We start from the raw sequence: 25,574 nt of genomic DNA, 5'->3' as shown, positions 1-25,574 counted from the left end.
CTTGCAAGACCAATGTTCTGGTTCTACACGGTATGTACAAAGGAGGTTTCCCTATGGAAAACAAAAACTGGTCTGCAAGATGGCTTCCACGCAAGCCACTATAATTGTCCGGAACGAGATGTCCTCATAATTTCTACATCGTTTCTCCCATACAAGTTGAGAGTTTCCAAAGACTCACAGGTCCATGTACTGCTCCCTGGTGATCAAGTACTGTGGTAGGGGGCAGAAAATGAAGGATGCGTCGCCTAAGTCCCGTCAAATATACCACATTACATTAAAACAATGAATATTAGAGACGGAGTGTTGAAGCCTTGTGTTTCTGTCACAGTTCACGCATACTCCGTGAGCAGCAGAGGATATCCAGAGGAAAAAGTCGACAAGATTGAATTGTCCGCTGTCAGTTGTCTCCAAGGCCTCCGCAATCCCCTCAAAAGTCATCACTGCGTCCGGGGTAAATTAAATGAATGTGGCCCCCGGGATGGAGAGCTTCCGCCGTTAGGCATGGTCAAGGGAGTCTGTCCGCTTTCAATGGAGGATTCGTGCTGTTGGAGAAGTCATGTCGGAGAGCTCCCACTGAATACCAATTCTTTGCGTTGTTTGAATCCCAATGAACACACACCGTAAACTATGCCGTGGGGCTACATTGAAAATAGATTTTGTTTTTCTTAGCGGAAGTTATTGCGATATCTGAGGCAGCCGCATCATTTATTCGACCAGTGTTTTCATCATTCTGATGATCATTCATTGTCTAATACCCTTTCTAATTTTGCTAGTTTCTGTTAAATATTGTACATTCAAATACAAAATTTACGTCGTTGTCAAGTGACTCTCTGAAAATGTTTAAGATTGCCAGACAGTTTGGTGCAAGGATAATGCACATGCAAAATGAATGTTTCCTGCAGTCACTGCAAACATGTCCTGCATTATGTATTTCCAGGAACGTTTGATTGCTGCGGGATTCAGCCCATTCACATTGCGTAGACAGCTCAGGCCGGTACGTGCACATGTACATGCATGTTGTAACTCTCATAAGGAAAGTAGGTGGTCCAAGTGACTTCTGACTTTGCTGGAAAATCACTCAAAATAAATTGCTCATAGGTAAGTATTAAAATTTCTTCCATGTCTACTGTTTGCCGTCTTTCAAGGACATATTTCTGTCCCCTTTCTGTTAAGTTTAAACACAGTCATTGAACAAATGTATTTTGTTTGATGATGATGAACTTATCTTAAGCGAGTATTACTGTCGGTAAAGTCTCCATTTGGAAACGTGAAGAGTGACGAAAAGGCGCCTTGCACCACAATAACGCAATTCCACCATTTTTTTCATTTGATGTTATCACCCAACGGATACGCATATATCAGACGATCCAGCGCATGGGACATCATCATTTAGTCTAATTGTTGGTCAGTGCCGTCAATTCGCGCGCATGCTGGCTATTTGCTGAGAGAGGGAACCCGACGAGCACCTTCTCTGATGAGGTTCACAATGAGCTGTACTGATCGACTTGTCTTTCAGCCCAAGGGACTAGTTGAAGGAATTGTCTGATTGGCTTGCTGATGTCTCCGTGAGTGTCGTAGAGAGGACATGTGGGGTCGTGATGAGAAGAGAAGATTAGTGTCAGTGGGTAGCCCTTTAAAGAGAGTTTCTTGTGTTTAAAATTTCCGTTGTTTTGGGTAACACCTTTAAAACACACCCTTTTTTTCCACAGGGGTTTCTTTCGGGGCCTTTTTCCGGAGGATTTTTTCTCTGTCGGGCTTCTATCTGCTTCTCCACTGGCAGTTTGTAAACGGTGATAGGTTGTAGAACGCTCGAGGGTGACTCTAAACCTGTCCACAAGTAGGATTATGGAACGGTCCGAAACTCGTGTCGATCAAGCATTATGAAGTAGGCGTTCTGTTTATCGCATGGGTGATATCGCGAGTTTGTGCGCCGGTTCCTGTTTACGCGCATTCTCACAATCAGACTAAAGACTGAGGGGTTTTGCACCGAAGAGCACGTTTGTCTCTGATCTTAGGCTGTAACAGAATCGGCGGGGAAGACATCAACTGGTGCTGACTCCTTGTTTGCGTTTGCGCACGGGCCCCGGATACACGGTCCGCTGCGCTCATTTCCGTGATAGTTTGTTCGTCAACCCTTCTCCCCCTCCTTTGCCCCTCGGATTATATCGCACGGCTACCCACAGACGTCAAGCTCTTCCCTCTCCCACGGGCGATATGAACGCTCACTTCCCATAATCAGCCCCCGTGCTGGCACACCTGTATTATGTCGTCGAACAGCCAAGAAACATCACCAGAACGAAGATAGAGCCGGCACTTGCAATGGACTTTCTGCGCTGTCGTCCGTGATGGGAAGCAGGGACTACCCGAGCTGAAATTACTTGCAGATGTCAACCTGAGGAGAGACCGCATTGACATCCTGTACTGGAAATATTAAGTTGATTGTAGTTCAGTATGTGAGGAACTACAAGGGAGACGAACCGTACCGTTCCAGTTACGATTGAGGCATATAAGACTATAACATCATTGGGGTGAGTCTGTCTGGACTACCGGGCAAATAATCCCCTGGGTCCTGTTCAGCATGAAGTGAATCGTGGCAGGGTGCTGATCTTGAGTCTGCCATCCTCAGCTCTCGGTCTCACAGGTAACAGTTTACCTTTTCTACCTGGACGATAATTGATGACCGAAAGCTTTTCTACGTTGTTGACGTCGAGTTTTGCGTATATGATGATAAATTGACTTAAATAAGTTTTCTTTTATATAATCGGAACTTTAAAACGTGAACAGTAATTTGCTACAATTCTTATTCAATGTCGGCAGTTAAAAAACCCCAGCAAGGCTGAACAGTATGAAATGAACTTGATTCATTTGTTTCACCTGGGGTTCTTACAGAAATGTTACCTTAATCTGTCTGTTGAAAGTAAGCTAGCGTGTACTGCTTAGAACAAAAATGATACATGTGTGCCAAGGTGTGTGCAATTCCAGAATTCATCTCTGGTAAGAATAACTGCTTAGCAGACATGATTTCCGCGGAGCTGTATGTTTTCCGCAGCAGAATTACACATTCATCACCGGACGTCCTCGTTATTTCTTTTATTACATTTTTGGACTTGCTCGTTATGTTCAAATGTTAAAATCCCGTCTCTATTAGTTATCCGTATACCTAGCAAACTATACCAGAACGGTTATAAACACAGTTTAAAACAGAAAAAAGAAAACACATTAATTAATAAACAGATATGCATTCGACATCTCAAAACACACTGAATCATCGAGGTATAAAGAGTTAACGCTTATTTTATGAAATTATGTAATCTTGAATTACATATTCCTAAAAAAATGCTTATGTGTTGAAATTAGTGATAAGAGAAACCCAAATGGCAGCTTATGTGGATATTTAGTTTTGACCTTGTCTGGCAAGTTATTTCTGTGCGTTATTTTGTTGAGTTGAAACCAGCTTCAGAGAGTTTGCCACAAAAGATGCTTTCCGACGCGTCCGGATATCGTTTACATTTAAGTAAGACAATCTTATTTATTACCTTGGTCACGTTTTGTGCATTCATGCAAAATCAACTGAGAGTTTCAATTTCGTCTTTTAATTTAAAATAACCAAAAACAATGATTTTGGAGCAGTGGTGACAAAAGTAACAGCACCTTGCGATTAACTGAACTTCCGCTCCAAGTTGTGTAGGCTGAATTTTCGTAAAAAGTGCATGACAGGTACGTCGTTGTCCTTAAAATACAGTCCTGGTCATCTATAATGTTGCAATTTGGAGTAAGACGAATTTTGATCAACATAATTGAAATACAAGAAATGTGTGGCATTGTATGCTGGCTGGTAAACGTACTTAGCAGCAGAAGTTTGTGTCGAAGTTTAGATCGAATTAATTATGACGCATGCCTGCATGCGAATAAAAAAATCATGCTTTTGACTACTTCCATACACTGGTTTGGGCAAGATTGGCCAGCCTGCATCGATAGACCCCAATCAAGGAAAAAATAACTTTGATCGGGGTATAGACACAGCCAATGTACAGGAAAAGAGTATTCTTTTACGGAATAATCCCGTCGCGTCGGTGTCGAAATTAAACTGTAAATTGAAACCGAGAAGAACTGTTCCGGATCACGCCTCGAGACACGATAGGTAAATATTTCACCATACTGCGACCAGGACCGCTTTTAAAAGTAAGCATCTCATCCCGAGATAACAAGCTCGGCATTCAAGGATTCATGGAAGTGCAATACTGGACTTAAAAACCTGTTTATATTCAGTAAGGGTAACTGGAATTCAATCCCTTTTACTACAAGAGCGCTGTAGTAAAGCTCGTTGCTTGTGGTGCTGCACCCTTTTTATCTTGTCAGTTCCATGCTGGGAAGCTCCCATGGTCAACTTGCCAGACCGATATTATAGAATATAGAGACAAGGGGGTCTTCGTATCGGCGATTTTGTAGTGGTTTGGTTGGTGACTTTCCTCGATTTTTCATTCTAGTTATTGGTTTGCCTGCAGCCCTGTGATCACCTCGTAGACTGCAATGGACTGTCTCCTCTCGACATAGACTTTTCCATTCACAGTAACACTCCATCATAAACATGTATATGTGAATTTCTTCCACCACGTATTTTGTTCATTTCTCTGAGTAATTAAGTAATGCCAGAAAGTCTACCCCTGTGGTCATTTAACACTCACTAAGCAAAACCTAAAATTCTCTTTACTCAGAGCATGGTGTTGTGTCCATAAGTAAGATTCTAAGTTGCAATTGCTCATTGCTACCAGCAAAGAGACAGTTCCTTGGGAACATGTAGGTGATTTCTTAGACTCAGGAAAAGTCGTTATATGACATTTGCAGGATTGCACAAGCCTATGTCAATCACTAACTCCTCAGCATAAAAAGAGCTATACCAGAAAGAGAAGATCAATACACTGTATCAAAAGGTTATAGATAACGCAAATTCTGGCAGTGTGATTGATTAGTTTGCTAGGCTGTCTGGCGTTGGAATTATATCACCAGACGTGCTTTTTGTCTGGTCGAAGTCGTGCGAAACCCAACCACGAGTACCAATAAGCAGGAAATGTGAATAGCTCATCGAAGGCGCAACAGTTGATCTTTTCGACCGGCTAATAACGGTGGCGTCATCGCGACAGCAAACACATCCCGGCCAAACCACTCGCCGTTCGGTTCGAGGACGTACTTCTGCTCGCTGGAGTGGCGAGGGTTTTCGGTCATATGGGAGTAGTTATGGGCACAATTACGTCCCTCGGAAGGGGTTTATGTGAGCCTCAGTAATGAAAAAAGATACATGACATCTTTTTGGCGATGTGCGATTGTAAGAGCTGGCAATGGTTTTGATTCGCACACAGGCAATCACGAAATGAATTTTTGCTTTGTATAAACCTTATAAAAATTTGTAATGAAAACAAGATTATGAACTGGGATTGTTATCCTTAAATATTCTTAAACTAAACCTTTGAGAGCCCAAGGCGGAATCTAACCTATCACACAACTTCACAATATGTACCAAATGAAGTGACCCGTTTCTGCTAATGCCTTACACACGATTTCTTTCTCATCTCGCGAAATGACATATTCTGGAAGGCATGGTGGTTTGAAACATCCATTTATTTATAAAACCTGCCCCGCGAAAACTCGCATTCGCGGGCCGTATGCCGAGTCTCGGACCGCAATTAAAACAAAAGGCTTTATCCGACATTGTGTTGACAGCAAGCAAAGTCTAACTTTGCATGGATACGCCCTAAACCTCCCTGCCGTGTACAAAAATCCATCATCCCAATAACTACCTGGAAATGAGAATAACGGCTTAAATGTATACAAAACTGTGTTTCTTATATATGTTTATGTATTTTCTGTATGTAATAAATGTTACGGCGCCGTGCTTTTATATTGAGCTGCATTGCCACAATATTGTTAAAACAACTTGTTTCAAGTGTATATTAATCTCAGGACAGCCCCTCTGTTTGTTGCAATCCTGTGTGGCAAGGGCCGTTTGCGTTTGTTCAGGGCTTTGCACGTTTTGCACGGTTGCCTGAGGGGTCGGTGTTTCAGTGAATTTCGCATACTGTTGTCTGCGTTGGAGAAACACCTTTGGTAAATGTGATCTCTGATGAGTATGAACAAAATGAAGGCCTCAAGGCTTTTTCTGTTTGGGCAATGCATCTACCAATTTTGTTTTTGCGCTACCTCCGCGGACTATTCTGTGATGGACTGGGAGTGGTTGGATAAATAGCGCCTAGAATTATGAAGTAGTATTTTTCACTCGGCAGTCGGAATTTTTCATACACTTTAAAAGTTAACAGAGACAACAGCTGCCACGAGTTTAGAAAGACAAAAAAGAGGATATCTCACTATACATTTGCCCGTTCACAACCGTAGCTCGTTTCCACTTGCCCAGCATGTTCTGATGACGATCACTCACTGAGCTGGCGGTAAAAGAAACGACTGTAACCGCTAGCAGCAATCACTGACCCAATTTGACCCCACTTTTATAAATTTATTTAATCTCATCTTCTACATTCGGGTTTAGCCTCTCTTTGTTGGCCTATTTTATTTTACTCAGTCTCACTCAGGACACTCAACTCCTCTTCCTTTTCATCCGTTGTGATTTTAAAAGGAAAAGCTTCCATGTTTGCCAGAATGAAAGGACAGCTTTCGTTATCCTACGGTTTTGCATTACATGGAGCCCACACTGTGATCATTTTTAGGGCTCGTGTCTGATTTCCAAGGTCTTTTGTGAATGTTTGAAAGTTAAGACCAGAAAAGAGGAAGTCCTAAACTGCATCCACTGTAAAGCAAGCGGACACCTTGTAGGGGCAACACCAATTCATCATTCTTGAATTCCCTTGATGCAGAGCAGCTAGACTTGAAAGCCTACGGCGAACGAATGCTCGATGCAAATCGTGTGCCATCCCCTTTGCCAGCCCATAGCCAGACTACGACTGTTGATAGGTTTATTCTCTTGAATCATGAGCTAAATGCGTGTTGATTGGATGGCCACGTATGTTTCAAAGGGAAAATATTAACTGCGCATGTCTCATTTTTAGGGTTATTTGCATACGTAATGACGGCCATGAGAATTCGTGCCAGGCAAGCAGCTGCTTCATTTCATGAAATTCACGTATTATTTTCACTTTTTGGAAATAAAAATTTCCTTCCCCCAAATATTTTGATGGTAAGATAAGGACTTTTCCTGACGTGTTTTGTGAAAGTAAAATTAGGAAACAGTACCAGAGTGGTCGAACTAGTGATTTTGGTGGAAAGTTCTTTTCGTAAACGGTAATTTGTTTACGTGTTGATGCGATTTTTTAAAGCTCAAAACAAAGAATTCGAAGTTTTCCTTAGGTTTTCAAAAGTGGGCTGTGGTAGAGAGAGAGAGAGGTGTGAAGGTTTTAGATTTGCTAACATTTTCCGCTAGAGTTTTTCTCTTTCCAACCGTATGCGCTTGCATATTGACCTAAAACTTAGTACCGATTCCGTTTATCCCGTAAATTTTACGTCCTTGCGAGCTTTTTAAGATTTCTGTGACTAGGGAACGAAAGACGAACACTTAAGTACAGTGAGATGACATACAGCTTATTATTGAAATAGAGGTCTATCTGTCATCATAACATTGCTAGAAAATGTTGAAATACACAGCACATACATGCATAAACCACATGAAACCAGCTCCGACGCATAATTTTCGTGTACGCAAGTAGGTCGCAGTGTACACCTTGCACGGTACGTGGCTATATCGATTTTGTTCATGTAAAACACGTTCATCGTGCTACACAGAAGTGTCTAAAATAACTCATGAAAGTCGAGCAAAAAATCTAGCTAGATTAAACTGATAGTAATGTGTAGTAGAGATTCTGGCCTGTCGTATGTAGTGTCTCATTGCTCTGAGGACACTTCTAAAATTGATAAATTTGGTGGAAAAAAAGGAAAAGAGGTCGATTAAAAATGGAAACAATTTATCATCGTACCAATCTCTTTGAGGCTAAATTTCATATTTATGTTGAATTTCTTTTCTCGATTCTGTTTCAGTGTAATCGTTTCTTAATTTTGTGCACACGTAGTCTTCAAAACGAGAAGGCTCAACAGATGATTGGCAAGTTGTTAAGGACAATTCCGTATAGTTTACGAGGGTCTGGTCAAGTAACCTCCGCCCAAGGTCGAAGTCGTAGGTTTCCTCACGTCGAGTGGGAGTAAACATACGTGTTACACGATGGATGGTCGATTTCCTAATATTCTTCATAATAATTTGCATTTCGTTTTTTCTGAAAGGTTAGACAACTACACAGTTCAGTACTTCATTCTCTTCAGGAATTAAAATCCTGATACTGCCAACTCATGCATTTGTCAAGAACAGCACGTATAAAAATTTCTTAAAACGAACGTGAAAAAGTACACCCTGTTAAAGCGTTTTTTTTTCTTCAAAAATAACAAAGGAGGGTTCGTTTTTGCTAGACAGAAAAGTTCGAGTTCGTTTTTACATCTCATGAAAACGAACCTTGAAAAATACATATCTTGCAAACGTCTGGCCCCCAAAATAGAAGCAATATTCTAATATATATGTATAAAAAAAAGAACGAAAAGATATACTTTTGAAAATGAGAACTTTATGGCACTATGAGGCCTTCGTATTGTGTCAGAAACAGGTGTATCAAAATTGCAGGAAGTGATTCCCGCGTCCGAGCCATATTGGAATTCCTTACACGACTTGCCGAGCACTGCCAAGCACGTATACGTCAAAAGGAATTATGATGACTCTATTTCTCCCTTCCTCAGACGGAATATTAACAATCTGATTCCTCATTTGCTTCACTCCACGGATGCCTCTGCGGTCACTGAATTATGAATAAATAACACTTTGCCCAGGTGATATGACGCATACATGGTCGCAAAAGCCACTGTAGGTAGTTTTTCCGGCCACATAATGTATGCACTGCGGAATTAGGCCTTGTCTGATTTATGAACTGCGTTAGATTTCGATGAATTTTTAAACCTTTATGTCGGTGACTCCGTGCTTAGCGCCGACTAGTTCTTCTTGCTATGTCTCCAGACAATCAGCAGTGCCCGATATTTAATTCTGTTCGTCGTCAAGATTTGTCATTAACGTAAGACCCTGGACTGGCGATCGATGCATCGGCCATCGTGCAAAGCAAAGGCCCCTATCTTTTAATTCACTTTGCTGACTTTACAGTTACGGAAGTTTAGGCCAATTTTAAGCATTTTCTGCAATCTCACCGCAGCATCAGTGAAACTACCCTCCGAAGAATAATTTTTATTGAGAAAGAATGTGTACGTAACATTCCCCCAACAAATATTTTAATGAAATGTTTGCAACGTCCAACGTGCATTCTCTGATACGTGTTTCTGAAATGCGTTCCGTGTGAATGTTCAATAATTACTGGAGGTATCCAGTTTCATTTCCACAGCAGTCAGTCTTCAATTGTCATGAAACATTCGTTTTGGAAGGTTGACACTGACGCTTGAACTATGTGGACGAAATCAGTGTTACCTAAATGAAAAAAATGACAAAGACACGGAAACTTAATGCACCGCTGATGCATGGTGACTTTGGCGCCATGTTGGTGCCTAGACGCGACTCGGCCCGTCGTTGTAGTAGCCTCAAATATGAAGTAGTAATCGCATTAACATTCCGCTGAAGTACTGTAGATATTCGCAAGGCTTCTGCCGGCCAACGGTATGATCCAGAGCTGACTTCTTTTGCTGTTGAATACGTGACGTTCACGGGTCTTCAAACCAATTGGTGCTAAAATTTCTTTGGGGGAGAAAAAGTGTACGTGGCTGCCAGTGGGTCGGGCAATTTGAATTCGTTAAGTACTCGCGGGGGGCTCGCTCGGTGTAAGACAAGGGGAAGTAATAATAGACAGAATAAATAAATGGCCTACCCAGGGGGAAAGGACGAGGTCATTAAACTTCTAATCTGATAAAGGTGGGGATTGGAAATATCTGCTGGGAATTATTCATTCAAGATTCATTTTATATGATCGCCAAATCCTCACTGAACAACCTCCTCTGCTGGGCAGTGTAACGTTCGACTGCGTTGGGCACAGAGACCCTTTATGTACAGCAGCTAAAATTATAAAGGGTTTTATTTCAGTTTTGTGTCACATAGAATTATAAAATTCTTCTTCTGAGCTCGTTCCCATATAAACACTTACCTCTACGATGACCGTTAAGCGGAACATCGTTTCTTCAACTTTGAAGGTTTACAACCAAAAGTAACACCGCTGTTCAGATTGTTAAATCTGAGAAAAAAAATGTATTGAACGTATTCACCCCTTCTTTGGCATGATGCAATGTTTGACGTTGCTGATATAAGTGAAAGGGTGTCTTAATGTGAAATATCTGTTTCCCTACAGACGTCCAGTTTTCAAGATTGTCCCCTAGGGGTTGTCTCCGTTACATTGCTCTCTTCAAGTGAGATCAACAAGAAATCATTAAGACGCAGGCAACATGTAGGACCATGGTATTCCTGTCCAAATGGAAATTGGAGTCGGTTCGTCGAGCGTAGTGCCAGGGACAGCAAATCGTTTGATTGTTTACCAGAGGTCAGTGAATGCATAAAAATGTAGCAACAAACTGACAACATGGAGCATTGGTACGTAGTGCCCACTTCAGGCCATTAGTAGGAGGAGGAAGTGTGTTCTGGTTTAACAGGGAAGGGGACTAATGGGTCAGCAGTGACGTTCTGGGTTTCAATTATCACCAGCTCGTTTTTGTTGGTGTCCTAGAGCAATGAGTCTTTGCCATTTGCTGTGTTTGACTTTAGTCCTTGTTTCTTAGGGTAGAATCAAAATAAAATGAAGATCCAGAAGAATCATGCGCAGGAAATCGTGCATTTGTATCATCATGATGATCATCTTTGAGGTAGCTGTATGCAGTGGGACGTAGTGTAGACTGGTTCCCGTCCCGCAAGTAGTCTCTAGACGTCTTACAGACGTCCACCGAACGTAGGGACCGGTGGCGGGTAATGACACCAGCAGCATCCTGCCGGTGTTATGTAAATGAGGAAACGAAGCCCGGTCCATGTACAAATCAAGCAGAAGCTGACAGAACATTTCGCCTTTTCTCTCAGGCTTCGCCACCAAAAATAAATTCAACATAAATTGCCTATTTATCTAAAAATATAACAAATAACCACTGATTTAAAATAAACTGCCGCAAAATAATTTATCGATATTATTCTTTGAAAAATAAATTACCACTGTGATTATCAATACAGATTAACAAGGAGGGTACTTGTGTATTATTCGCATCATTGCTGGAACGTAATTCATGTTAGAAGCATTGCTATAGGCCTGACAAATATTAAAATATTCAGCATCCGAATTGACAGGGCTAATCGCTTACGTTAAATTGCAGCTCGCTACCAGTCCCTGTCTAATAGAGCCGGGGACCAGTCCAGCCGAATTGATGAGAGCTCGGCTATAGCGATAGCGCCCTCTCACAACATTAGCACATGCAGGGTGTCATTTGACGCAGAGGTGCTCATAAAACTTGAATAACGGCTGCCGTGTTTTTCAGTAAATGGCATCAGGGGGAAATTAAGGATCCAACAAAATCACATTTCTATGACACATTTTGTCTTTCAAGTGGAGACATTTCCTACCATTCCTCACCAATATCAGCTCCCTCAACCTATAACGCTATTTTCGCAGAACGTACAATGGTAGGCCTAGTGTGTGTTTTGTGAGAAAGACGGCCATTTGTCAAAAAATAACATGGCCTTTTGAAACAGCCTAAAATATTCCATCGACAGGATCATATTGAAAATTATTCAAGTATTGCATCTTGTGGAGATAATTGATAATCACTAACTTGAATGTAGGAAGTTATTCTGTCCTCATTCCAGATGAAATAGAACTGGAATGTTAACTTTGAATGAGATTTTTATACGTAGCAAAAATAGTGTATTCATTAACCATGAAGATTTCGCTTGGGACAGTTCACCCCTCCCTTTGAATAAATTAACCATATGGAAACATCAGACGTGGTTACCTACGAGTGACAGCGACCCGTCCCTTTTGCGCTTGGCTGGGCATTTTGTGCCTCTCCATCACCTCGACGAACCCAAAATGGACGCCGTTCGTGCATGCTTCGTCTAACTCGCAAGCTCTAATCTTGCCAGATTTGATCTGTATAAGAGATAGGCATTCCTGTGCCATAATATTCAACAGGCAAATCCCCATTGCACGATGTCGCCTGTACTGTGGTGTCTATACCACGGGTATTTGGCTGGTATGGTTTGGCGTGCGACAGGATTGTCCCTTTTTTCCTCTTTCGGTGTCGTTTGTTGTCTGTCGTCGCTGTTTAAACCTCGTTAAAATTTACACTAGGGTAATAGAAATTTTACATGGGATGTGACTTCGTTCCCAGAGTTCTAACAAAGGCCAACAAAATCGTAGTTCTATTTTTCCCATGAGCTCTAGAGGTCTTTGGAATCACGCATGCGCACAGGGCCAGGGAATTCGGGGAATTGTGCCTTTTATGCTATCCTAATTGAATTAGATTAAGGAAATTGCGGACGTGGAGCAGTTATACATGACCCAATCTTAATAATTGTTTGGCCCTTATTTTCAACTGCTTGTTTTTGCTGCTGTTGTTGCTGTCGCTGATGTTCCCGTGGGAATTTTGTTTTTCTGATATTTGTTGCTTGTGTTTTTATTTCCTTTTACGGTACGCATTTATTAGGTAGTATAAGCTTTAATGTGGGTATGTCGGTCGTATTCATGAAATAACCATTGTTTTCGGATTTTGTCGCCGGATCGCATTCTCTTCATTGCACTCTGTTTTCAATGGAAAGGGTTATGGTAATTTCAAGGTTGGTGACTCTAACTTTCCTTTGATTCGGTCTAAACTTACCGCAGGAATTTCTTATTCGGAGTGAGTTATCATTGGATGCAAAATTCAGTTTAATTGAGGAGTTGTCTCCATGCGTCATGTTCTTGCCACACGTCTGAAGTATCGAGAAAATTTCACGAGCATTATTAAAATTATCCAGAGTGCAGACCCGAGAGTGAGGTGTGCGCGATGGTGTTATACGTGAAGGGATTCGTGGACGCTGTTAAGGAGGCCGGCCCATTGTTATCGTGTGGAGGACATTTGTTAGCGCAATTTTTTTCCCTGTTTGTCTTTCTTATGGGGTTTACTCGCTAGCAGCATGAAACTGTCCAGAGTTGTAGAGAGTCACTTATTCTTGCTACTCGAGTCAAATCGAGTCATTTACCCTACTAGAATAGAATTTAGACGCTAAAAATTAGTGACTCGGGTCGAGTCACTGAATTACAACTCGGGGAACTCTCGAAGGCCGCTTCAAAAGGAAGAGTAATGTACTCAGGCAGTGATTGTGCAAAAAAAGGTTGTAAAAATACACTTGGCTCATTGTATCGTCAGTGTATGTTCCATGCAGGTGTGCTCTGTGAGGGTTTTTCAATGCTAAATCACCGTGATGTTGTTCATGTTGCTTGTTTACCTAAGATGGAAGATGTGGGCGATTTGTTCATGAGTCTGAAATATCCGAAAGACACAATTATTTCTGGATGTATGTAAGTTGTTACTATCTTACCAACAACGGTATTCTAAATTCTAAAAGTAACTGGTATATTACAGTTAATACCATTTCTCAACATGACATATACTGAAAGTGCAGCCGGTCAGTTTCCTGAGAGCTTCTATAAAAGGTTGAACAACCGGAAATAGGAGATCGTCAACAACTGCCAATCACTGATGTAGATGATGGTTTTGCCCGCTATGCGAAAAATAATATTAATGATAACCCCTCGGTGAACATTTGGGCAGAGTAAGTGGGCGGATTCTGGGAAAAACTGACAAGAATTTAGCACGCTCGCACCGTGATCCCCATACCCTGACCTCTCTAGCTAAAGCCTGGTCCAAAAAAGGAAAATTGCTATTGTCCGTTGGAAGCTATCTTTCAACCCCTATCAAGTGCTATTTGCGATCACAGCTGCTTATCTTGTCAAGAGTAGAGAAGCTTTTATCATTCCTGCGGTTGGTGATGGAGGGAGGAAAATAAAAACCACATCAGTGGTTCTTTTCCCGATGTGTCATCTCACATACCAGTCGCCTTCTCCAAGGAAGGCAGAAATCTCTTCCGATTTTTATTCATGCCTTAAAAGGAGAGTTAATGTGCTGGTAGGGGGGATTAAGAGAGTGGAGAATAATTAGTGAAATGAAGCCCGTGTTACACCTAACCAATACTGTCGTATAATGAAGATTTGTGTAGAAACTCAGGCGCAAATAACTTAAATAAATTATCACGAAGGGATGGGGGGTGTGTGCTTTTTAAGCATCGCACTACAGTCCTACTTTCAAGTCACCCCAAGATGCGCTGTTCTTTTCCCCGATGCGGAGGGTGTTTACTACGTGCACAGGCAAGCATCACTTACGCCCCAATAACTATTGTGCCTCTAGGAAATCCTCCAGTGAAATCCTTTTGGAATTTCCCTCTGCATATCATTCACATCTTGTGAAAAACAATATGTTAGACCCCCAGATTTACACAATTTGGTAGTATCGTATCGATATTGCAGTTCCTATGAAATCGTTCGTAATACATTATGGTCAAGTGCCCATAAATTAGGACTACAAGTATTTTCAACCTTCTATCGGACTCGGTATCAATACATCAAAGCTTTGCTTTCCTAACTGGGCCACGGGGCTTACTCAATAATAATCTGTCAAATATTGTGAAGTCTTGAAGGCTATAAAGCCCTGATATTGCCTCATGTAGGCTCATCAGTTAACCGTGTTTTGTGAAATAGGCTCTAGGGAACATAAAAATAAGATCTAGCACACGCGGCGCTTATCCAGATTACTATACTTCACAGTATTGTCTACAGCTCGGGTTGCCATAATAGGGCAACGCGTAATTAAAAAAGCACGACGGGGTGAAAATTCCCATCATTTTTCAGATTCAACACCACTCTCCGGGAAAATATTGAAGGCATATCGGCAGATTGGGCCTGCGTCCCACCCGTAAAACTGGGAGGGAAAACGCCACAACAATCTCCCACGGAGAAAGTCTGATGAGTTCCAGACATCTTGCAGATGGCGTATTATGGAGGAAGACTTTCGACGGTGTACAAATCACTCGTCAGTCTGCACTCCACGGGAAAACCGTTTACTGTTGTCACTCAGCTCCCGAATACAAAATTAGAATAAATAAGGATGTGCTAATCATATTTATTTCTTACCAATATTTTCCTTGCAGTATACTAGGTCATTCTCGTACTGTTCTTAGGTGTGAGGGTATTAATGGGCGTAGCTAGGGGTTTTTTTTCAGGAGAGGGCAAAGCACGCATTAGCTGAAAAATGATTAACAACTAACAGCTAGAGTGGGCCTATTTGAGTTTTTTTTTCCAAGCACGGTGTCATCCCCTTTCGACCACTCTTGACGTCTGAGATGTCATCTTTACACTGGCTCTTTGCCTACCCTTTCGTATTTTCTCTGTTCTGTGTTCCATCAGTCGTCTTGTTCTTTGGACACCTTTACTATTTCAAGCGTCCTCATCTGAAACAGAGAACGTTTTAAATTTTGACTGGCAGTAAAACAATACTTTCACGTTTGTTGGCTACCTATAGAATGGTCACGTTCGCGATCTGTCTAGAAACTCTCTCCTAACTTGATAGCACCCCGAGGGTCAATAGATAAGCCAGAAAAAAGACCGCGGGTAGGATATTTGTAATTAAGCGGCAAGCTTCAGTCATGAATGTGATGATCTAGATTGGGGAAGTCCACAGTAACATTAACAATTTTCGTGATGCACTCTAGCAAACAGTTCTACGAAAGAGGCTTCGCTTCAGTGAGAGGGCTTATGAGTAGTTCATTCAGAAAGTACACCAGGGGTAAATTGTGCTGGCACAACTCGCAACACGCGGTACTCGATGACAGAAAGCACGGAACTCCTTAATATTAAACATTTATGTAATTAAGGGGACCCTTTCAATGTTCGAATGTGGCTGGGAAAAAATTTCGGTCTGATTATGAATATTCACAAGACGAAAATTTCTCGGGTTATCCTACAGAATATTTTGATCTCCAGCTACTTCTGAAATGTCAGGGTGATTTACAAAATTCACTTTCTCTGAAACGGCGTGGGCCGGGGGCTAGGAAGGTTATGAATACACAAAATGGTAATCATGTAAAACAATTACAAAAACGGGTTATTAAAGACAATAGCCTTGTTTGTTTTTTTGTTTTCCCATAGTGTCTGGATAAGTCTGAGTAAAGGTAGCTGACTGACAAGGAGTGGAAGCATGTTATTTGATGCATCCGTTCAGTACCATAACGAAATTATCAACGATATGATTATTTTCAAATAATTTGGAAACATATTCAAAAATCTTTTGCAGATGTATCCAAACATCCTCAGACCTCATCAAACCTTGAAACTAATTCTATTCATCGAATTGTACTGATGCTTGGGGAATCAAGTTCCAAAGGTAAATGAAATCAATTGCTTTCCCACTTAAAAATCAGGGCCCACTCATTCCAGAGGTATTTCAAAATCGAAACCTCAATCATCCTCTCAGACTTGTTGAATGGAAATTAAACCACCGCCGTTTAGCGGGAAGGTGGGTGGGGATGAAGGAGCCAGACAGATAGGCATTTTGATCCAATGAACATACCTCGAGTCAAAACGGTTTCCATATTCCATAACCCTGGCATTCCATTGTCCCGATATCAGTGGAAGATCGTTTCTCGTGTGGCTGTCATCGCTATTTAGAATACCATAACTTTGTTACGACCTTGTCAAGTATAAATGAAATTAAGAGACAAGTCTTAGGTGAGAAATTAAAAAACATATACTTCCGCACAGAAATTGGAATTTCCTAAACATTCTAACGGCAAGAGTACTTTGCCTGAACGCCGTACTTTATTGCATGAAACGGGTTTTATTATGAAACGGCTCGTACAAAATCAGATGCAGCGGCCAATAATTCAGAAATGCTTCAAGTAACCAGATACAATTTTTGTTCTACTTATATCCATGAGCTCGCGTGAAACCTTGTGAAACTGTCGTTAGAAAACAACTTATGCACAGTCACGGGAGACACACAGCAGTGTATTGAACAACGACACGCCATGCAGTTTGCGGAACTGTATCTCGGAGACAGCCAGGATGGTGTTTACATCACGCCCGAATTTCCATGGACGGGTAAATACGTTTGACCACTCCAAGACTATTTCGCGGAGTTGTATTATGTGGTGAGACCTAAAACGTTGCCTGAACGCCTGATAATTGACCATACGACGAGTAATAAATGAGCCTTCTGCGAGTTAAATTTGAATTAAATCTGGTTCTCTGAGTTTTTAAATTTACGTAATAGCATATTGAATATCCATACTAAAGGCACTGTTGCTATACCTCGTGATTCGTTACAAGCTTTTGCTTAGTTACATAAAAGACGCCTTGTACCAATACACTGTTTTCAATGGGTAAGAAGGGCGCAAAATCAGTCCATTCCAGAGATAGTGGTCGCTATGCCAGAGCTTGCCCCTAATCACGAGGTATAGCAACGGTGTCCTTAGTCTAGGGAATTCAAACTGTTATGTTTATGTGAATTTAAAGAACTCAGCGTACCAGGTTTTGTTCAAATTTAACTCTCAAAAGGTTAAGGGCTAATACTGTGGGGAGCAACCACTCAGAAGCAAATTTTTGTGTCATCTGTCATGCTGTGCAGTTTTCGGCTGACTTGTATGCTTCTTGCAGTTTCCTAATTAAAGTCGTACTGACGTCACTGATTAAATGGCGCTTTTAAATGTATGTTGTGTGCTACGGAAGTGAAGGCTTTAATGTGTGCCTGTGTCATTGGTCCCACGTTCAATGATTCTGCCAAGTAGGCTATGTGTGATCTGTTCTGGAATTTGAATGGACGTTGTAGAGGAAGTCCCCCATGTTAATGTGCCAGCTGCTACTCCAAGACCGTGGAACTTTTGTGTCCCTCCCCCCTTTAAATAAAAAAATAATAATAATATCAGCTCAAAGGAAACGAAAATCCTTTGGTGTCTGCTACATATTGCAAGCCTGATGGATGAAGTTTTAAACTGTAGTGGAATAGAAAGAAACACGGATTTCTAAAACAAAATACAGTCACTTGCACCACACCACCTGATTCAAGATGAATGGGCCACCGATTATGATGGGGATTTGAATCCAACCTATAGCCTAAGACATATAGGCAAGAAACCTTATTTCGGTGAGAAAAAAAAAGTTAAATCTGCTGTAAGTGTTCAATAAACTACAATTGGTGTTTCTAAAGTTTTCATCACGCGACCGAGAAGGGAAGACGTGCGGTTGATGTCCCACTTACGTCATACGTACATCAAACGTTAGAGGAGACCAAATCGACAGGTGTCTGTATACTTTTATGGAAGTAATATTCGTGGGTGCATTTTTCTGCGTGGATGCACATGTTAGCCTCATTCCAGGAACCAGGCCTTAAGACACTCCACGTATTTGAGCGCTTAAATATTGCGTGTATTGCCTTTAAATATTCACTATTTAATTAAATGTATACCTGTAATGACTTTTCCTCAGATTCAATTTTTCTACAACTTCATACTCCTCTTTAATGTACAGAAACTATTTGATATTCCTATTAGGTTAAATGCATTGAAAAGTAAACTTTAAACGTTTGAAATTTTCTATGACTTCCTGGTGAAATTAGGACGCTGTTGCTGTGATGTCATCCAGGGGAGACATGGTTCATAGATTTTGTTTTCAAATTATAAGTCCATAATTTACTCACCGAAAACGTTTCTGAAAAGGTATTAACTAATTGTTTTTGCTATGTATTTACAAAAAGTGAATCACCAAAGAGAGAGAAATATAGGACAGCAAATCTTTCAAATACAAGAGTGTTTGCACACAAACTAATGGAACATTTACGTTTTCTTGCTGGGATGGCATCACAGTTGTTCTCTTGAGTATGGAATACTCATTAGCCTAAAAAGCAAAAGGCAGCAAAATACACTCTAAATCAATGAAACAGGAATTGAAAATGATGTTAATTGAGACAATAAGTGCAGGTTTGTATTCAAAATATTCCATTGCAGCTCCCTCTAAGGACCTCCTTTCCCTTAAGCGCCGTCTAGAGTCGACAAATCGTCGACACTATTTGTCGATAGCATTTTTTAAATGGTGACCGAGATTTTACGAAGTGATGCCTGCACTGGAGGCATGTTTTAACGGATCTGACCTTGCTCTGGACCATTGGGACTTACCGTAATTGGCAAGTAAACTCGATTGATACATCGGTATCTGTCAGTCGTCAACCAATTAGGTTTCTGCGGGATGGGTCAGTGTGAACTTATAGTCAGTCTAGCTACGATTGGCTCACCTCATATCTCCTTTGATTACAGCAAGGTTACCGGTGTACGAAATGCGACATCACTAGCAAACGCATTTTTACAGCATTCATGCATTCAACCAGAGGAAGACGTGCCGATGTTTTGTCAGTACAGTTTGATATTGGGTTGTAAAACATCTCACTGATTAATAAAGACGCTTGTGTTTACCCCCTGTTTTCTCTTTGTGCAAATATTGCTGTGTCATTTAAAATCCCGAATGATGATAGGTTTTGTGTTGAAACCAATTGGTTGCTCTATTTCCGCCAATAATTAAAAAACAACTTGCTTGGTACGTGAAGTTTTTATTTGGAGGGAATCTAATTGGTACAAGTGTTAGCTTCTTGAACCCGTTCCCTCCAAGGGGAAAGAATAAGCCAGGCTGCGGCCAAGCTACAAAATGCAATATATGAATGTTTACAGCCCATGTTTCGTATTCAGTACGATGGATACTTAAGCCGTGTCCGAAACGGGCTTCCAGAGCTACGGCTAGGTCTATTGTCTACTCGTCTCCACGCATTTCCAATGGAGCGAAGACCTAGACCTAGTTCTAAACAACAGACTCGGATGCAGTAAACATCACTTCAAGGGGCATAACATACACTGCAAGAGTGTAAGTCCCTGGGGATGGGGGTGTCCACGTAAAAAGTATACCGAGATAAAATTAAATTAAAATGTCAGATGCACATTGACAGGAATGGTTGCCATGTGGATCTTTGGAGGGCACTGCACATTAAACTATAATGAGGTAAGTAGCGAAAAACAAACAGATTAGGTTGATTAAGGTACATTCCTTGTTTTCAAGAATGTGCTCTTAGAGCAAAGGCGTTTGGTATTCTGCACACTTGCATGGTTGAGCCTTGTTAATCAAATATGCAAACTTGTCACAGTGCCGATTTCAGTACCCTTAACATCGGTCTAGTTTGTTCACTCATCTGTGTCAATTACTTCACAAGCTGTATACCATTGAAGAGGACATTCTGTCCTTTCTAGACATATGTTTCTCGCTGCCATTAATAAAGTAGTTTTGCCACTACTGCAATGTTTATCTCGGTAGACTTTTATGTGGACAAGCAGTATAGCACCCCGCACTTTTCATCGGGGTTTAGTATGTTGGATCATTCCACCCCCCCCCCCACACACACACACATTTCCGTGGTAAGGGAGAAAGGGTGGGTTTTGAGGTAACATTCGAACTTCTCAACAATCAAAGTGTTTTCAATAGTTATAAAAAGGGGGGAAAGCTTACAAAATAATGCTTTAAATACGCCACTTTGATGTAAGGCTAAGGGATGATAAGATGTACTTTTACTTCACGATTAGTGCCTCTTGTGGTCACGTGGTGTCCAGCAACACCCCTACCTCCACCCCTATCCCCACTTGTCGAATTTCCACGGTCGGTCATTTCCACCACCCAACCCCCACCCCCACCCCGTTCCCGGAACAGATTTCACCGCATCACAGTATAAATGAGAGCACATTTCGGAATACAGCGAATAGCTCCACAAAACCCAATCATTAACTGGATTGGATCTTGCTAAAAACTTGCCAAAAAAGACTGAATATACCCGCGGGCAATTACACTTCACTTCAGTGGAGAATGCGATGTCTTACTTCCTAGATTCAAAACACTGCATGTTGACCTTTTAGTGACTGGGAAAAAATCACCATCATCCTATGCAATGATTTAATCTGTGGGCGGTCTTTGGAGTGTACGAAATTGAAAATGTCACTTTTTGCAACCCTGAGCTCGGCGTTTATGTTAAAGAGAATGATTTGAACCTCGGGCTGTTAATATTTACGTGGCTGGCAAATAACGAGGCAGTCCCTTTTGCTCACTACTTCAAATGAAAAAAAAATTCAGGATTTGTCTTCCGGCGGTTGTCCGCGTGCAGGAAAAGTGGCAAGATTTCAGACAATTCACATGGGAAATCAGCCGATTGGGCAAGAGAATTAATTGAATGGGGACATAGATCACTGGGGCAGGACACATTGAAGGGGCAGTCCATCGTTGACGCGTGTCTTCTTTGGAGGGCCATTATTCGCACCGGGGAAACGAACTTGGCGGCATAGCCGCCCCACTTCTGCACCATTATCTAGGGCGTGCCTAAGAGTCAAAGAGTATATCTACAATATCATGCTGGATGAGTGATGGCCTCTTGGGACAAATGATAGCCGGTGATGTGGTTAACATTCGAGCGAGTTTGGGAGGCCTCCGAGACCGCATCTTTAATGCCAGGCGGAGAGTTTTGATTGAGAGCAGTAAGGCGTGAGCTGGCCACCTTTGGGGAATAAATCCTCCAATCCTGCCTTGCGCGGAGGTTTTTCTTTAACGTCCATTACCAAAACTTGATTTTTTGATATTAAGTGACAAGCGCCGAAGGTGAATACCCTACCTGCGCTGCGGAGCCAACCAATTTATTCCGCTTAACCGCCCCTCGTGAAGACGCCAGCCTCTTCGGGCAAAAGTGATTACTTCCACTGACTGTACATCCCACGTACAATTTTAAGTAGACTCATGCATGGCGATGTTTTGAATTGGCAAAGACCAGGTAATAATGTTAAAATCCCAAGGGTAATGCATTTAGAACTCAGATGAGGGCGACAGTTTGAAGTCTTCATATGGGCAAGTATCATTCGAAGCACCGATAATGTCGTGATATTTCAAGAACATTTTTAAAAACTGATGGACGAAGTATCTTATTGTTGGCGTAAAAACATGTAAGGATGCTTTTTTTTACAACCTACCTTCCAGATCTCATGTACAACCTGATGTTCGCCAGGAGACAGTTTAAAATGTTTGCTTACCATCAAATGTCACAAGAATTTGCCTAAGTTGTGACACTAAAATGAGTGGAATTCAACCGTTTAGATTCCATTGAGAGATTCACTACACTTAATGACAGTCAAATTGTCAGGCACGTCACTCCTGCAAACTTAGCAAACAAGACAGATTTCACCTACAGACTGAGGATTCCAAAAGTCCGTGCACGTGTCGAACTCCCACGTTCAAAAATGCGCGGAAAACCGCAAACATTTTTCGAAGGCCGTGTGTGGCGTGCAGGCGAGTGGCCTTGGTGTGTCATAATGTTCATGTTCCACGGTTGGACAGGGCATGCACCACACTGATTGAAATAAGCCATGCTCGATCACCCAGTAATCGCTCCCAAGTCAGCAATCAGGAAGGGGCTCGGGGACAGATATACGATCGCTGTACTCAAAATGTTGTACAAAAGGGTCGCGAATCCATCTTCCTCTCCACGTTTCTAAGCTGGTATTTTTTTCTGGGAGCCACGAGAGGGTTGTGCTTGCCCCAGAGAGAGACGCTTGTGTGTCATCACATAACAATGACACACTAGTTGACCTCTCATAAACTTTGGCGATTACTAAAGCGCACGCCCTGTGCATGGCCAATGAGGCAGCGAACTTGAAACGTCGATTGCTTATACGTCATCTGTCTGTGTACATTATGTGAAGCTGAGATGTTCAGCTTATGACTGCATCGTTGACGCTGCACTAACTTCCGAGAGCCGTCAAGTTAACGAATATCCCAGGACACACATGCCTCTAGAAATTTCTTTTTAGGTGGGGGTGGGCGTCAGCGTTTCGGGCCCAGACTGAAAACAATAAGATAGTTTACTTATTGAGGGAAACGCAATCATAAGATTAATTCACTGATTAAAAGAATTCGAAATGTTTGTTTTCCGAGTGTCATTACTTCCTGAGATGAATCTACAGTCATTAATGACATGTTTAATGGTCTGACTCCAATCTGTGTTTGTGAATCATTAATTACCACATAAAACGACGCTAACTATTACACAGGTATTACGTAATTTAAACATCGTCTACTTAATCCATCATGTCATTTGAGCAATGAATCACCTGTGGTAATTAAATTTTAATTAATGGCGCTACGATAATGAGTGGCGTAAGGCAGAAAGTGTCATTACAGCTATCTGGTGCAGACAATACAGATTTTACGGACGTCTGTGTTTATTACAACACAAATTTATCATCACATGGAATTACAGTAGAAAACAACGTTTTATGAACCGTTTCTGAAAATATTTTATTAATTTCCAAAAATCAAAACAAATAAAATTTCTTGAAACACTTGTGATATGAAGGGAGCGGCGTTAAACAGACGGCGGAAACAACCGTCTTTCATAGCAGACGCGCTGCGACAGGATTGTGTTGAGTCGGTGTCCAGAACGTCTCACACATAAAACATGCCTATAATCTCACGAATGTGGCCTTGTCATTCCACCACGTCACCCTCTGACTACGCGACAGGCTAATTCGCGTTGGCAAATTATGTTCCCATTTTCACCTGCCCGTGGGAGCATGCAGGAGAATCCTCATAGTCTTTGGACTTTGGACTTAGCAGTGAAATACACTGACGTGCAATGAACCCTGGATAACCATGTACACGTGGTTCGCTGCCAATACTGCTGAGGACAATTTAGTGCCGTTTCCCACTCTGGCAAGGCAGCATTATTAACGCACCATCACGCGACGATTTTCCGGCTGCGTGTTTCGGCATGAAGCCGGCCCATCCTTGTTGAATTCATGACATGCTCGTCTACGACTGTCGGGTTAGAGATAACACTTTCTGCGCATGAGACTATTGTCCATTAACAAAAAGGCCCTTCACCATTGTATTCACGAGGTTCTCTCGATGTCACCCAATTGTAAACTGTACATATGAAGCGAGATATGAGAAGGAGAGGGCCCCCCCCCGCTCTGTGTTGGTCGTTGTTTCACCGGAATCTGAGGAATTCTTTTCAAACACTTACGGGGGATGTGTTAGGTAACAATAGTCTATAGTGTATAGTGTATATAGCGATTGGAGGCGTTGGGGGTACTCCTCGGTCTCATTTCTTGCTGGATATACAATTGTCTTCATCAACTCCTTGCAACTGTTGACCTCACTATTTTAGGCCCATTTAGCATGCGCATTGCCGACGTTCTCAATCACATGATCTTTTTCCATAGCTCTCCCTTTTTTTTCAACGATAGCACAGGGCTCACGCCTACCACTTTCAGTATTTGTATCCAAACCCTCACATACAAAATTGGCAAATTCTTTGAAAGGGGATCCCATCGATGGGTGTACACACCTGATGTGCCCCGTTTGCAGTTGGTGTTTACCGGTAAGCTTCACACTGCGGTCTAGTCAAACACCTTCGAGAGCGAAATGTTTGCTTTAAATAATTATCGGACGCAGTCGAAGCCAAGTTATTTCTCAAACTGGGATGAATCTTTCAACAGAGGGCGCTCCGTGGTGGTGCGCTCGTATCGAACTCGTATGCAAATACCTAATGTGTGCTTCCGAAACGAAAATTGACATTACGGAGCTGGTACAGGTTTGTTTTGACTGCATTGTTGATATCCATATGGCGGTCGCTGTGCATATTAATCTATACTTGTGTAGATACCGGTAATGTCGAACCGTACCTCATGCCATTACGGGCGTGAATATTGCGCTTTTCCGATCCAGCCTGTCAATACGTGATTTCCTGACAGGCGTAAGCAAGCAAAGTCTTATGTGTACCGTTTACACAAGCCCGTGTGTGTGCGCGTGTGGGTTTGCTCTAAAACAGTCGGGAAACAGGCAAACATTAAACCAATTGCTATTATCTGCGCCCGGCTGAGCTGTGTTTGCTTAATTTAAACCTGAAGCAAAAGATGAACATAGACGATTCCACTGTCAATTAAGCTCCCAGGCCAATTTTACTTCGTCACTGTAAACTTGATTAAACATTCATGAGGTTAAATCTCTGAGGAAATGTCTTTCTCCCATGCGTGAACATAATGTTTTTTTTGTAAGTAATAATAATAATAACAACAACAATATAGGTATTTATAGAGCGCTTTTAACATGGATCAAAGCGCTGTACATCAAAGGAAAAGACAATAAAACAACAAAAAGGCAAAGGATTAACGACAAGACTGACTGACGACGAAGGTCTTAAGATTTATCTTAAAGACTGCAGTTGCTGGTGATTACCTAATTGTTTTGGGTAATGTGTTCCACTCTTTTGGTCCAGCGAAAGTAAAAGACTTGGAGCCGGCCGGCAGAATGAATACGCCTTTACTCACAGAGAAGAGATTTATCAGAGCAGGACCTCAGACCTTCTCTACCAGGGGTATAAGAGGACAGGGGATCAGAAAGATA

The 25,574-nt window shown here is 41.7% G+C and overlaps 1 protein-coding gene across 3 annotated transcripts in view; it reads left to right on the top strand.

Annotated features, from left to right (window-relative positions):
* The first annotated feature begins 988 nt into the window (after positions 1 to 988).
* Positions 989 to 25,574, top strand: part of LOC110986162 (glutamate receptor ionotropic, kainate 2-like) — a 79,238-nt gene continuing 54,652 nt past the window's right edge. The window contains exons 1-2 of one of the 3 annotated variants that reach the window (XM_022247813.2): positions 989 to 1,098; positions 1,710 to 2,641. The gene's annotated coding sequence lies outside the window, so the exon portion shown is untranslated. Of the gene's footprint in view, positions 1,099 to 1,638; positions 2,642 to 10,382; positions 10,572 to 25,574 lie in introns of those variants that run through there. The other 2 variants (XM_087146256.1, XM_087146255.1) reach the window with 2 other exon arrangements.

The sequence above is a fragment of the Acanthaster planci genome, linkage group LG15, assembly GCF_054643075.1.
Source record: "Acanthaster planci isolate LZ-2023a linkage group LG15, COTS_SCS, whole genome shotgun sequence".
Lineage (NCBI taxonomy): Eukaryota > Metazoa > Echinodermata > Asteroidea > Valvatida > Acanthasteridae > Acanthaster > Acanthaster planci.
Note: the sequence above shows the minus strand (reverse complement) of the source record. Positions and strands in the feature narration are given on the sequence as shown.